Genomic DNA, 15681 nt, shown 5'->3' on the forward strand with positions numbered 1-15681 from the left:
TTCTCGCTCACTTTGTTTGCTATATATATTAAAAACTTCAATTAATTTGTCTTACGTATCAGTGTTGCCTAACTAAATGTGAAGCACAATAGTTATTAAAATTTATTATTGAGGTACTTCAAAATTTAAAGTCGACACATACAGTTTTAATACCAATTAGGTATTTCAATTTTTAAAACACGAAATTTTATAATTTAATTTATTATGTCCATATTTCGTAAGCACTAGATTCAAATATTTACCAAAACTGAGACAATACTTTTCGAGCATAAAGTCGGGATTAAAATTTTCAGTTTAAACACCAAAATCCTCAGCTATAAACACCTAATTCTTCTTTTATTAATGCTTGAGTTTCAGATAATCAGATTCTAACTAAGAAAAAAATAAAAATAAAAATTCCAACTCTAAATATCAAAGTGTGGCATTATAACGCTTGATAGATTTATTCTTAGTACCTAGAGTTTTAAATTTTAATATATCTAGAGTCCAGACTAAAATTTGAATTGTGAAGATTTAGAGTGTGCAACTATTTACATCTAAAATGTGAAAAGAAATAGAACTCAACTCACAACTATTGACAGCTTATTATACAAGTTATAAATCTAGACAGTTTAAAATATCCAGTATTGTAGGTATAGCCTATAGGTATTATTTAGTAGGAGTAAGGCTACGGTGCTATGGGTTGCATAGAGAACTACGGCTCAATATTCGATTTTTTAAAATTCTAACGGTCAATCCGAAATAATAATATGTGTTTGGAGACTAAATTTTACATTTTTTGAAAAATTTTTACTATTTTTTAGATAAGTAGAAAATCACTTGATCTAAAAAATTCTGCACCATTCAGATATTTAATTTTTTACCTATCTAAAAAAATAGTAAATTTTTTTCAAAAAATATAAATTTGATCTCCAAACACATATTAATATGGAGAACAAGATGAACAGTTCGAATTGACCATTATAATTTTAAAAAGTCGAATATTAAGCCGTAACACTATAGACATCTTTGCAACCCATAGCACCGTAGCCTTACTCATGTAGTAGATATAAACATGTGACTGTGTTACGAATAAACACCCGTAGAGAGGTGTCATTGGTCTTGGGAGCGGTTGGTCAACCCCGCGTGAGGAGGATTTTCACGCATTTTTTCATTTTGAGGATGAAGAAGGGTCAAGGATCACAAATTATTATTATCACTAGCAAAGCATTTAGGAAGTCAATTTTTTTTTTGTGATGCTATTAGCACTTATCTTTTGCACGTTTCTTCCAGCGAGTATTAGCTGATGAATGATCGATAGACTATAAATGAGCCATATTTTTTTTCTAATATTTTCTAAGTCTGAAAATGTTATCTCCATTTTCTAAAATCCTCTCATTTTGACCGTTTATTTATATTTGAAGATATTATGCAAAATGAATGACACCTACTGACCTACCCCTTCCCGGCCCTCTCTTCAAATTTTCACTTTCTTCATATCAGACGTTTAGAATCTAGTACAACTAATATTTGATTGGTTCAAAGGAGGGGTGAAAAAGATGAAAAGTTACGATAAGAGATATTACCATATTTTGTATCCTCCAATTTTTTCGTGCCTTATTTCCTCCTCTTAACACTTAATTTGTGTAACCAAGCACAAGTGTTTAGGAGGATTTAAAGGTTAAAAGAATAACTTCCCATTAACTTCACCTTAAATTAATTTAATTAGCTTTTCTCCTCTTTCTTTTCATTTCTTTCTCCAATAAGATGTAAGAGAGAGCTGAACTCTCCAATAGCAAAACAACCGCATCAATAAAAAAGAAGGACAAAAAGAATAATCAGAAGAGAAAAGAAGAGAAAAGAAGAAAAACATAAAGCAAACTCTTGTTAACAAAATAATTTACCATGTCCCAAGTAGCAGCAATGACAAGATTCTTAAAGGTCACCATAAACCTTGATTGTGAAAACTGAGTTTTAATTTGAGATTTAGTAGACTAAATTTTAAGTTGCATTATTGAGCAATACAGTAGCACAACATGGCTATCTCTCACTTAGCATTAACTGACGCTAAATTACACAATTCAAACCAAAATTAGGCCTCGATTAATTCCCCGTTTAAGATGGTTATGTTTCTCCATCTGAAATGCGTCAAAGGCTAAAGCTGAATTGCAGGGAGGCAAAGATTTTAGTACTGGTGCTGTACCAGTTTTCAGCAAATCATAAATTGTTTCAGTAAAAGCTTAAGAACGCTAGTAAAAAGGGAGAGGATGATATACTGATAATTCATGCTTCTATTTATCTTTCAAAAAATGAAACCAAAAAATTTAACTATTTACATCTCGAACTTTTTCGAGAAATAGCAAAAAAGGGATTATTCCCTGAAACTAAAATCTAAGCTAGATCAGCCTGGTATCAATCGATACCACCTCTACAAAAGAATTGGTAAAAACTAAAATTTAACTCTCTAATCTTCTCTGTCTAATTCAAATTGTAACTTATTTTAAGCTTTATTTTTTCTTGAAGTCAGGCAGTGTAAGAGAGATGTTAGATGGTGGGACTGTCATGCAAGTGAACTTGCGCGAAAGCCGAATTCCCGGGCTGGGCCTGGGGGACGGAATGGGGTTCTTAACACCACCAATTGGTGACATGTCAGACCTTGGTGATAGATTTACATGCTCCAGTGCTTTGAATTGAAGATCTACGGGGTAGTCCCGCACACACCTAATGCGGGGCCCAGCGCCAGAGGTCCACTTACGGTCCATGTGGTTCTCAGGCAAAACACTCAATGGGCTTTTCAAAGACGTGGTATCATCAGATTCAGTGTCGCTTGGGTCTCCTGTCTCGGTTTCTACTTCTGGATTATTAACTTCAATTGATTGTCTCGGTTCCTGAGATGAGGCAGAATCTATGTTGGGTTTAGAGTATTCCTCTTCTTGATCGACAGAGCATCTCTGCATATAATTTTTTTTACAATAATTTTATTAGATACTCATTTTTCCTCCAAGAAAATCAAAATATGAAATGAAATTTAGTAAAACAACACAAACATACCTTGACATTAGTCAGGTCCACATCCTTTTCTCTGAGATAATTCATAAACTCTTGGAAATGCTCTTCTGTTGGATGGTAATGGCCACTATAAGGCCAAATTGCCTGAAAACCGAACAATAAAAATGAATGTTAAAACCAAATAAATAAAACATATCAAAATAATTGTTTGTTCTGTATAACATATATGCGCACATACTATTAGAGTTCCTTCTTTAACAACCAATCGACCGGCAGCAGTTATGGCACCACCTGAAAGAAAACTTGAATGCTGAAACGACCCTTTCTTTTTCTGTAATAAAAAAAATGAAATATTATTCTCATTTCATCAAGCTTGTTTGAACTTTGAACTATGAATATAATGATGGTTTGAAAAGAATATCTACCTCTCCAACATATAGAACCTTGGTAGTACTCAGCACAAATATCCACTTGGACCCCTCATTTGTATGCACCAAAAGCCTGCTATTTTTCCAGAGGAGCATTCCATTTTCTACAATTACTTCATAAGCTTCTCTTTCATTCTACAATGGAACAAAGATGACAAAATTGTCAACACAAATATTTCAAAAAAAATGTTCCGAAAATAAATAAAAAATAAACAAAACATTATACCGGTCCAAGATACTTGATGCATTGCTGTTGCAATTTGGTCCTGGGGCATTTCTCAAGATTAATTTCTTTTCCTTCACCAATATCCAACCTAAAAAAAGTAAAAAATAAAGGTTTAGCATCAGCAACCTTTTTAACAGTTTTAAAGACAGATAAATACTTGGGATTTTTTAAATACTTACCAATAGAAGAATGGTTGTGCGCTTTTACTCACGAACCAGATTTCATAGTAAAAATGTAGGTTGTGGCCGTATCTATGTCGTGGATCAATCTAATAAAGAGGCAAATTTTTTAGGAAAAATATTAGTCAGGCTGTTAAAATAAAATTCAAATAAATAATTATTTAAAATCTTTAAAAAAAAAGTAATTACCGCTTCAAGCCAATGTTGTAATGCCAACTTTTGGGCCTTGCTACTTTTTGACAAACCCTTGCCAACCTGAAAAATAATCACAAAATCACCAATAAGCACTCCTTTCGCAACAAATTTGAAAACTTCTGAAAATTTCCTTAAATTGTGCAATTACCTTAGCAGCCCTGGTAAGAGCCCGGGCCCACCGCGAAGAAGCTGACTCTGGTTTGTTTTCATTGAAGAAAGATATTGAACTATGCTTCAGAGATGCAAAATCCAAAGCCTTCCACCTAGATTAAAAAAAATGAAATAACCAGATAAATTAAAAGGTTACAGAGATTGCATCATACCCATTCTACTTATTTCCTTCTTCTTCTTTTTTCAAAATTCATAACACCATCTTGAGAACAGAAGAAAGATGGATACATACCACAATTCTTCTACAACAACAGCACAGTCGGCGAGGTTTCTTCTGGTACGGTAACTCTTGTACACCTTTTGCAACTTGACAGCAGCTGCATCAAGTTCACACTTCGGCCGAGGCGACAATTCAGCGCACAATGCATTCTCAAACTTCAGCCGAGGCGACAATTCAATACACAATGCATTCTCAAACATCTCACCATTTTGATTAGGAATTCCATTTTTGAGGTTAATCTCCTCAGTTGCCTTCCAATTTTTGAAGCTCAGGGACCACTCAAGGATTTGTTTTGGTGATGTCTCATGTGTCGAATTAGAGCCGGAAGTTGAATTGAGGAGATTGTAGGGCTTCAATTCAACCCATGCTGAAGAAAGGGGGGAGAGAGATAATCCCATAAATTGCTCCAATTTCGGTGTTTGTACCTTATACTGATCTATATCCTACAAAAATTAACAAATTTCAAGCCGAATTGATCAGAAATAATCAAAATTCAGCTATTCTGGACTGCAATATTGCATTGCTGAAAGAAAGATAGCTCAAAAGTGTGACCTTTTGACCTTTTCAAGGGCAGAATAGTAGTTTACCTGGTAAAGCAGAGAATAGGCAGTGGTTTAATTTAAAGAGAAGAGGCAGAGAAGAGCTGTGTCTGATCTGACCAAGAAAATTGGAAAGGTAATGGGTTTCAATTCTGTATGCAGCCCCAAAGGAGGTGACATTTCCATATATATATACCCCAAATCCGAGGTGGGTCAGCCCCAGAAGAGACTTTTTGCTTTTGTTGAAATCCATAAAAGGTAGTTGTGGTTTTGGTTTTCTGCACAAGAAATTGAACAGAGAATGCAATGCACTGAGAATAGTGGGGGAGTCGTCATAGTAAATGTCGTTTTCATGGTATATGAACTGAACAAGATTAGAGGATTTATGAATTGACCATTGAAGGCTTCAAGTTCTTTTCATTAGCAGCCAGTTTGTGTTGGGAGTTGGACAGGAAGAAAATTTCATTTGCACATGGTCTACCGTTCAAGCTGTCGATTTGACCCGTGTGAAAGGCAACTTAGTTGATTGTGTTCGATTTTATTTTGTGATTTAGTTTATTTCAATCCGACGGCGAATAAATTCGATTTGGACCGAGGAGAACACCTCGTTCCATATTGAGAAAGAGTCAAAATGCACGAAACATATCATGTGATTATGTCACCCACATCGAAAATTGATATAGGAAAATAATGATAGAATAAATATATTGAAGACAATCAAATTGAACTTAGCATCTTATTTGTTATAACGTAACGATTGCAAATGAAACCAGGGACAACACATGGATAGGAAGAGGAGATTGTGGATGGAGCATTACTCTTTTTTTTTTTTGAGCAAAGTGGATGGAGCATTACTCGAGCTTAGCTATGGAGACGTACATTAATGGGGGTAACTATCGTGCATGTCTTCTTTTTTAACACGATTTTTTTTGTTAATTTTGAGTTACTTTGTTTTTCGCATCGTTCGGAATGGGTCCATAATCTAATTTACTAAATTTAAGGTGTAGATGCATGTATCCTTTTCTCAGTTGGTTGATGTTATTATCATCTAAGAGGACATAATTCAAATCACTGAATTAGAAAGTAATACAAGATAAAACATAAAAGAAAATCAAATCAAATACAAAAAAGTAAAACAACTTATAAATTAATTAAACATTAACGAGTATTCAGATTTACAACCATAACTCAAGAAAAGAGTTATCTAGTCTCTCATTGACAAATCAATAACAAAATTACAACAGATATCACAGAGGCATTAGCAAAGGATAACCAACAGAGGAAGCTTGGCCCCACTACCCAGGCCGGGTCTTTAGATATGGCAGTTGATGAAGAAGGACTGGATATGGACTTTGACTCTGATGAAGACCTACTTTCAGATGGGGAGGAGCCTACTCAGGCTTAGTTAGCTTGGGTCGAGTCGAAGATTGCAGTCAAACTGTTTTTTAATGTTTTTTAAAAAATTCAGATGTCTTTCTTGGAATGTTAGGGGTCTTGGAGGAGATGACAAATGTTTGGTGGTTAAGAATACGATTAGAAGTTCGAGGTGTGACGTTTGCATTTTACAAGAAACTAAGTGTAACAATGTTGATTTATCAGTGGTAATGAAGTTCCTGCCTTCCTTTTTTTCTTTTGATGTTGCTTTTAATTTGGCGTTTGAATCGGCTGGGGGCATAATAATCGCCTGGAAAAGATCTTTCAGGATGATTTCCTCATGGTCAACCAGGCATACGGTGACGGTCATCTTACAACAAATAGCTAGTGGAGAATTGTTAATGGTGACTAATGCCTACGGGCCGTGTGATGACACCATCAAACCGGCTTTCATTGAGGAACTGAGATATGCCGCTTCAAACGCCAATGCTCACTGGCTATTAGGAGGTGACTTCAACCTTGTTCGGTGGTTGATAGATCGCTCTGGCAACCAGAGAAGTTTTCGGCTGATGGAACTATTCAACCAATTCATAACAGACGCAAGCCTCTTTGATGTCCCTCTTCATAACCGCTCCTTCACCTGGACTAGCAACAGACCGCACCCTGTCTTTTCTAAGATTGATCGTGTTTTTTTGACCTCCGATTGGGCTGTCTCCTATCCAGTGATCACTCTGGAGGCTCTTAGTGTACTGGCCTCTGACCACACCCCTCTTCTCCTCACTTGCAAGGGTCTACAAAACCAACACAGAAGATACCAGTTGGAATCTTTTTGGTTCAACTACAGTGAGCCAAAAACCATAGTCCAGAACCTATGGGGAACGATCAGCTCGTCTCAGGAACCGATCCTGAGCTTCCATCAGAAATCAAAGTCTCTTCACAAACAACTATCATTATGGCACTCACAGAAGTTCGGTAAAATGGACCAGCAACTTGATTTATGCAAAAAAGCCCTCCACTTTTTCGATCTGATTGAAGAGCATCGCCAATTGGAGAATCATGAATTCAGGATGAGAATTAAAATTCGAGAAAAGGCTTATGAATTGGCAACCAATATCGAAAGCAAATGGAAACAAAGATCTCGCTGTCGATGGTTAGCTCAAGGAGATAGGAACTCGCGTTATTTTCACGCGATTGCCTCTTCTAGATTAAGAAGAAACCTGATTTTGTCAGTGGAAGATAGCGGCCGCATTGTCACTGATCAGGCCGAAATAAGGGAGGTTTTCTGTGCGGCAATGAAAGAGATGCTGGGATCCAACTCTGAAACCTTGCAATTTGACCCATCCGCTTTCTATTCTCCGGACCCAAACCTAGAACAATTACAAATCCCATTCTCTTCTCAGGAGATTCAGGAGGCAGTCTCGCAACTGGCAAATGGAAAAGCTTCGGGCCTTGATGGATTGCCGAATGAGTTTCTGAAAATCTATTGGCCCGAGGTCAAAGATGAAATCTTATGCATTTTTGAATCCTTCTTCAACAACACCATTGATTTGGCCCCGTATAATGAAGCAAAAATTGTCTTGGTTCCAAAAAAGGACAACCCAGTGACCACCGGTGACTATCGCCCGATCAGTATTCTTAACCTGATCCCGAAACTCATCTCCAAGGTTCTTTCCAATAGATTACGAAGGTTTCTACCTAGTCTGATTTCTGGAAATCAGACGGCTTTCGTCCATGGCCGTCAAATCGCGGAAAATTTTGTCACCACTAGAGAGCTACTCAACCACATATCACATGAAGGAACACCGGCTGTTTTTGCAAAAATTGACTTCAAGAAGGCTTTTGACTCAATTGAATGGTCCTTCCTGATAAGAGTGATGCAAGCACGCGGGTTCCCAACGAGATGGATTTGCTGGATGAGGACTATGTGGTCTACTTCCTCTTCCAAGGTGATCATTAATGGTGAATACTCGGCTGCCTTCTTTCATAGGAGGGGCCTTCGTCAGGGTGATCCGTTGTCACCTATGCTCTTCAACCTAGGTGTCGACGTTTTCCAAAGAATGGTGCAGGCGGCAAGTGCAATTTCACAAGCTTCCCTCTCGAACAAGCTTCAAGACTCCATTCTGGCCCTCCAATACGCGGATGACACCGCTATAATAGCAAATGGGGAATCCTCTCTTTAATCTCCTTTAAACTTGTTCTCAGGCTATTTTCTTCATTATCGGGTTTGAAGGTCAACTTCTCGAAGAGTAATTTTATCCCCCTGAATATCGCTACAGAGGAGTTACCATGCATTGAGGCCATAATGGGTTGTCCAAAATCTGACTTCCCGACGACTTACCTTGGCATGCCTCTCACCATTAGAAAACCCACAAAGCAGATGTTCATTCCACTGATTGAAAAAATAGAGGACCGGCTCCAGGGGTGGCAGTCCAAACTACTAAGCAGAGGTGGTAGGTTATTACTCACTCAAACGGTACTCTCCTCCATTTCAATCTACTACATGGTCTGCTTCATTATCCCAAAATGGGTCATTGCCCGCATAGACAGAGCTCGGCGACGTTTCTTATGGGGTCACTCGGCTAATAGTAGCCGGGCAATCTCCCTCTACAACTGGAATCTAGTTTGCTTACCTAAGAATTGGGGAGGGTTAGGTCTTCCGGACCTTCATTTGCGAAACATCTCATTAGTACTCCGTTGGTGGTGGAAGTTGTATAACGAACCAGATTCTATTTGGACACTCATGATTTCCAAGATTAGGTGGCAGGGGAGACCATCAGTGGGCCCCTTGTTATGGTCTAAACAAGGCTCCTTTTTCTGGATTCAATTGATCAATTTGAAGCCATTGTTCAATTGGGCAACAGAATGGGAGATTGGGGACGGAACCTCAATTTCGTTCTGGTACGACCAGTGGGGTCCCTCTTCTCTGGCATTGACAGGCTCCAGGCGGCAGCTGCACGCCATCTCCCTCAGAGATGCGCTGTCTGACTACTATACAATCACCCTCCCTGACTCGCACCAACCTACCCCTAGACTCACTGACACAGATGATGTACTCAAATGGAGATGGTCCTCAAATGGCCGGTACAGTGCTGCCTCATTATACGAGATGATGGCATGCGGAGGTCTCCTGGATTGGCAATTTAATGGGATTTGGAATTTTTTAGTCCCGCCTACCGTTAAAATCTTCCTATTTCTGTTACTGAGGGACAAATTGCTAACCAAAGAAGTTATGATCCGAAGACAGTTCAACTGCCAAAGTGATTGTGTACTTTGCAGTCCGGGCCGGCTAGAATCTCAAGCACACCTCTTCATTCACTGTGAATACGCGATTCGAATTTGGGAAGGTATCAGAAATTATTTAGGGGTTCCAATACTGGTCAGCGACTCCTCTCTTCAACTGGCTTGGTCGCGATCAGCCAGCAGGTACCGAGGCAACTCAAGGGCCAAGAAAAGATGGGAGATTTTCTTCGCCAAGGTGTGCTGGGCAATATGGCGCCAAAGAAATTTGCAAATCTTTGAAGGTAAAAGGCTCCCAACGGGGATGGTAGTGAACTGGATCATCCGTGAAGCGACCTTGTGGGAAGCTAACTGTAGAAGGGGCCAATGATAAGATATCATGCCTCATTACCTTTATCAGTTTTACTCTTTCTGGTTCGGTGCTAATTGATAAGTTTTACAGGGGTTTTTCTGCATGATGGTTTTTAGATGGTTCTGTTGTTTGGATTCTCAGTAGGAGATCCGATATAATTGGTAGGACGTTGTAACCCTGTATATCTTTCTTTGTTCTAATATTACCCTGGCAGCCTCTGCCCGGTCATTTCAAAAAAAAAAAACAAAACAAAATTACAATAAAGAAACATCCTACAAACACAATATAGTTCGCATTGACAAAAGATAATTAATTATCTAAGTTTTGACTTTAATAGACTCTCTCAATGTTGTAGAGATGTGTCTCTAGGATTCATCATTCATGTATGCTCTCAAAATTTATGGAAAGATAATGTGGCATGAAAGTGATAATGAAAAATAACTGGACCGATCTGAAAATAATTGCTTCTCCTCTTTAGAAATTTTGTCACACGGGTTACATATAGTTTGCATAAACATTGTAGCTGATTCTTCAGCCAGAGCCACATGATGCCATACGTCTGACATGTGATCCGTATAAGATGCTCTTCATCAGAATGTGCTTCAATTTCGTCTGATTTTGATCCAAAATTTTTCCATTTCTCCAAATCTGCATAAATACACAAAATATATGAAATTAACAGTTTCTCACTAAAACTCCTAATCTAATTAAGATTTGTGGGCTTCTAATTTAAAATCTAAATATTTTAGTACAATTTTGGATCCTATCGGAGGTCAAGTATAAATAACTATAACCATCGATAAAAATAGGTACCATTTTAATATTTTAGCATTTTAATCTTATCAGCGACGTTTTGAAAGCTCCGTTATTACCATCTACGTAACTCCAAGGTGCATAATTTGTGCAGTGATAGAACTAAATTATATACATATTCGATCTGATTTTTATCACAAAATAACATCAAATATCTTGTATTTTGAATATAAAAAGATTAGAATATATCTATAATCAAGTTACTGCGTTTGTTTGATTTTAACTTATAGAAAATGAAGAAAAACGAAGAAAAATGCCTAACCCGGACGCATAGTTTGCGATACAGTCGCACCAAGTAGTTAGATTGATTTCTGGACGCGCGTCAATTTTAAAAAGCTATAATGAGCTATACATCAAAATTCGTGCGAATGCATGGATTTCGATGCAGCTGAAATCTGGCCGCACAGAAGAAAGTCTGAACCAAGTGCGGACGCACTGTAGCAGAACGCAGAACTGGAGCCTAAACTTAAAATAGCCATAACTTTTGACTCGTAACTTCGTTTTAGGCATATGACCACTTTTTAGAAAGCTAGTAACAAAATATACAACTTGAGAAGAATAGTGTGAACGCACCTTGGTCGCAGACAGCGTAAAAATGCATTTTGACACGTTTTTTTTTATTTTTGGAATTGTTGACCATGTTTCAAGGGCCTAAAATTAGACATGCCAGTCTGGGAAACATGTAGAGATAGCACCCACTAACCCCACATTATAGCCTCTAAATTGGGCATAGTCTTTGGCTATAAAAGAGGGGGGGGGGGGGGGGGGGATTCATTACCATTCAAGGCATCTCTTTGCAAAGATCAATCTTATCTCTCAAAATCTTTTCTCCATCAATACTTAGCGTAAAATTCTGCAATCAAGGAAGCAATTCAAGGAGGAAGAAGAAGAAGAAGAAGAAGATTTCAAGAAGGCAAGAATAAAGGCTCTTCATCTAGAGAAGGGTGTAATCTATTTCTGTACTTAATTTCTCTTTGTTTTATGCCAATCTTTGTAATGAATTCTTTGTTGAATACTTTCATCTCCATGAGAGGCTAGTTTTCTCTAGAGGGGCTTAGGTCATTGCATGAACTTGTTTAATTTTATCTTATTCGGTTATTTATTTTTATTATGATTGTTTTATGGGATTTGATTGTTAATTTATGTGATTTATTATTTCTGTTGATTACATAGTTTAGTACTTGCAATCGAAGTAGTTCCGCTTTGGAATTTATTTGTAATGCAAAGAATCCAAAGAAGTTAGGATGAGAGGAGAGTACCAAATTATGAACACAAATACCTTAGGATTTGAATTAGAAGCGACCGTACTTTGATATCCATATTCGGAACTATAGAAATTAAGGGTTAGGGTTTGGTGATGAACGAAAGTGAAGTCAAACTCCTACTTATGACACCTAGATTGACTAAGTATTGATATGTATTTTGTGTGCAAAAGATTGTTAAATATCTCTTTAGGATGGTGACAGTACCTAAAATTCGAGGAACATTAACCCATCTCACCAAAATACTTGTATCAATAATTAGTTGAAATGGGCTAACAAGAGTTTAATGGGTATAAATAGCTAAGGTGATGAACGACGGTGAAGTCTGAAACTATCTAGGCACGTTATTAATTCACGAAAGTGATCTTTTTTAACACTTTAGGTTAGAAACCTCATCAAATCATACATGAATTCAAATAAAATCGAATAGATAGAATTAACAAAGAATTGTAGACCAAATGCCCCTAGATCTTCCCAATTCTTGAAAGCAACCAAAATTATATTTTTTTTTTACTTTTATTTTTTTAAACCTCATCTTCTCGGGTATTGAATTCCAACCTTAGGATTGTTAGAACAAATCTCCCCCAATCAACCTTTACTTTTTTTTCACAAGTATGAAACGAATCAATAGAGTTAAAGACTAGTATTAAGATGATACTCATCATGTAGGTGGTAAAATTGTAATTATCCAAAAATTTCTTATCAATTTTAAAATTTAAAATATTAAGATGATAACTAAAAAATTTTCAAATTTAACAACAATACAATACAATACAATTCATAATTTTCTTTTTAGAAACAAACAATGTACTCTTTTAATGGAATTAGCATTTCTATTTAAAACAAGCGAATTCGTGTATGAATTTGTGTATTAATGATATCTAATAATTATGTTAATATAGAAACATTCCAAATCTAAGGTTAATTGCTATGTTATTATGTTAGTTTTTAACATCAGGGTTTAAAATTGGTATTGTTTGGTATTAGTTTCAACGAATTGAACTAATTTGATATTATTATGGTATAATATAGCTTTTATTATTTTATTTTTTTATTAAAGGGCTGTACCTTAATGCTGCACCGAGTCCACAGACAGCTCCGTACGATGGAATGATGACTCTAGTGATTAGGTCACTCAGAGAAAGAAAGAGTGGTCAAAAAGTAAGAGGTGACACGGCAGGGGATAATGAGTCTTTCGGAGTTAAGACTCCTCTGTCCTCTCCAATAGCACTGAAATAAATACGCCATACTAGAAAATCTTAACCGTTCATTTTGCATCGGAAGCTCCGAATGATTAAGAGATGTCATGGAATACGTACGATGTACTAACTGTCCCCGAACGGTTTCACCCGTTCGATCATTATTAGAAGGTTTAGATCTTTCCAGTGCATCCGATGTATTCTCTTTAATTGAAGAGAAACTGAACTCGGTGTTTTGTGGGACTCGGGTACTTGACATTCAGTAACTGAATGCGTGGTGTCAATTTTTGAGAGTCAAATGTTTGTCCTGTCTCCCAACAATTCTGGTTCCCGTGTCGCTAAGAAATCCCAATTTACATTTCTGCCCTTGGTTCTGTACATTGCCTGATAGTTGTAGGGTAAAATCAAGAACTTAGTTAGTATAACATCAGTGTTATTTTATTTTATATAATATTAATTTTAAAATCTATCAAATTGAATTCAAACAGTGAATTCAAACCGTTCAAACCAACCTACTTTATTAGTTGTGCGTTTACATATAAAATTTATAATTTTTTGAATTTATTTGGTATCAAGTCAATCGATCAAATGTGCAAGTTTTTAAGTTAATTTTAATACATTCATTTTTCAATATTTTTACCGCTTGATTTGATGCTAAAATAACTCGAAAATGTAAAAAGTTTGCATATAAACACATCACTCATAAAGTAAATTGGTTTGAACGGTTTGAATTAGTCGTTTGAAGTCTATCAATTAATTTTGAAGTTAGTGTAATGTGACACCAATGTCATACTAACTCGACTCGTAAAATCAAATAAAAAATGCTCCTAAAAAGTTGAATAAAAAATGAAAGTGTTTTACCCGAGAAAATATTTGTACAATGGAAATTTGCTTCGCTGAGATTATATATAATAATTAGCTAGACGTGATTGATAATTGAGGGAATACAATTCTTTTATTAAAAGTACAGTGAGGAATTAATTTGTTATATGTTTATTTTCATTGATTCTTTACTAGAGATGATATTGACAATTAATCACATAATACAGATTTTATCACATATGACATTCTTTTAGACGCTCAATTAGAGGTCTTGTGAATCACATAAGTTTAAGAATATTAAACTATTAACAAAATTAAAGACTTGCGAATAATGAGGACAGCTGGACAGGTCTTACTTGAAGTGAATTAAATTGAAAATGTGCAACTAGTGGGAATATATATATTTTTTAATTTCTCGAGGCCAAAAATGTAATTTGTTAAGCAGCAGTCGACCTGTCAACCTCCGGAGCTCTGGGATTAGACTGATCCCGTCAAAGGGTCACCAACTTAAGGGGTAGTTTGGTAATTTATTTATATTATTTATTTAGTACTAAACATAGAAACTATTACGTGTTCAAACGATGACATATCGGATGAGCTGGGAACAACTGTCAACTCTCTCTCCATTCCCTGTAGAGTTTAGAATTCTTTAAAACTATTAGAAGTTTCCACATCTTAACCCTCTTAATCAAACCTAATAATTAAGCAAAGTGATGGTAGACACTGCAAAATGGGCCCCACGTAAATTAATTTCCAAAGGCAGTGAATTGTTACTTGTTGTGTCAGTCACGCCAAATCGATGTAGAATCTTCTAATTAGGTGATTTAAGAGGTTGTTAATTAATGGCATGACCAAATCAATTGCATTACTGGTGATTTAAGAGTTTGTTAATTAATGACATGACACGATCAATTGCATCACTGGAGAACTGGATCTAAAGTCTAAACTAATTCCCGCGTAATATCTGAGGAAGCGAGAATACCTTTCATTGTCAATTAATTATATATATTATAGTAATGGCTATTTGGGGGCATTGAATTGTGATGCTGTCAAGAGCCTAGTTGCTATTGGTTTAATTTATTTGTTGCCTACCAAACTTCAAATAAATGGTCACGACTCGATCACGAGTCTAGAAGCGCAACGATTTATGCAGATTATCCCCAGATTTGACGAATATAAATGAAATTCTGTCAGTTACGCACGAATTTTAAGATACTTACCAACAATGTTGCTCTGTGAATTTGCAAATTGCCAATTGTTAAGGTTTAAAACGTTGTTTTGGCCATTTTACTCGATTCCTTGATGAATCATGAATGTATCTTTAAATTGCAAATTAATGACTTCCAAATTGGCTGGAAGTTGGTTTAATTGGATGTTTAAATTCTAACCAGGAATTAAATCTTACTGCTTCAGTACATTTTTTCTATATAGTAATATTTTACTATATATGTAACTCGAAAGATTTAAAATATTTTGCAACATTCTTTTTCTGTTATTTTCATGTTGTGAGAATTTATTTGAGATCCACTTATCTATCTTTTCTCTTAATCAACACTACATTAATATTATTATTTTTCCTTAGTTACAACTATTTACTATTTCAAATATACAATTCAAACAATATTTTTACTAAATCAAATAGCATCATTTTCACACTAATATTAAAAATACTATTT

At 36.0% G+C, this 15681-nt stretch overlaps 1 pseudogene across 1 annotated transcript; it reads right to left on the reverse strand.

Moving 5' to 3' along the window:
* Positions 1-2254: 2254 nt before the first annotated feature.
* LOC144559725 (IQ domain-containing protein IQM1-like) lies at positions 2255-5131 on the reverse strand (annotated as a pseudogene). The gene is made up of 9 exons (XR_013513216.1): positions 4995-5131; positions 4420-4850; positions 4165-4279; positions 3822-4076; positions 3643-3730; positions 3414-3551; positions 3227-3319; positions 3031-3132; positions 2255-2930 (listed from the first exon to the last, which is right to left on the reverse strand). The product of XR_013513216.1 is annotated as an IQ domain-containing protein IQM1-like (transcript).
* Between the last annotated feature and the right edge of the window lie 10550 nt (positions 5132-15681).

Source organism: Carex rostrata, chromosome 9 (assembly GCF_964058835.1).
Source record: "Carex rostrata chromosome 9, lpCarRost1.2, whole genome shotgun sequence".
NCBI classification, from domain to species: Eukaryota; Viridiplantae; Streptophyta; class Magnoliopsida; order Poales; family Cyperaceae; genus Carex; species Carex rostrata.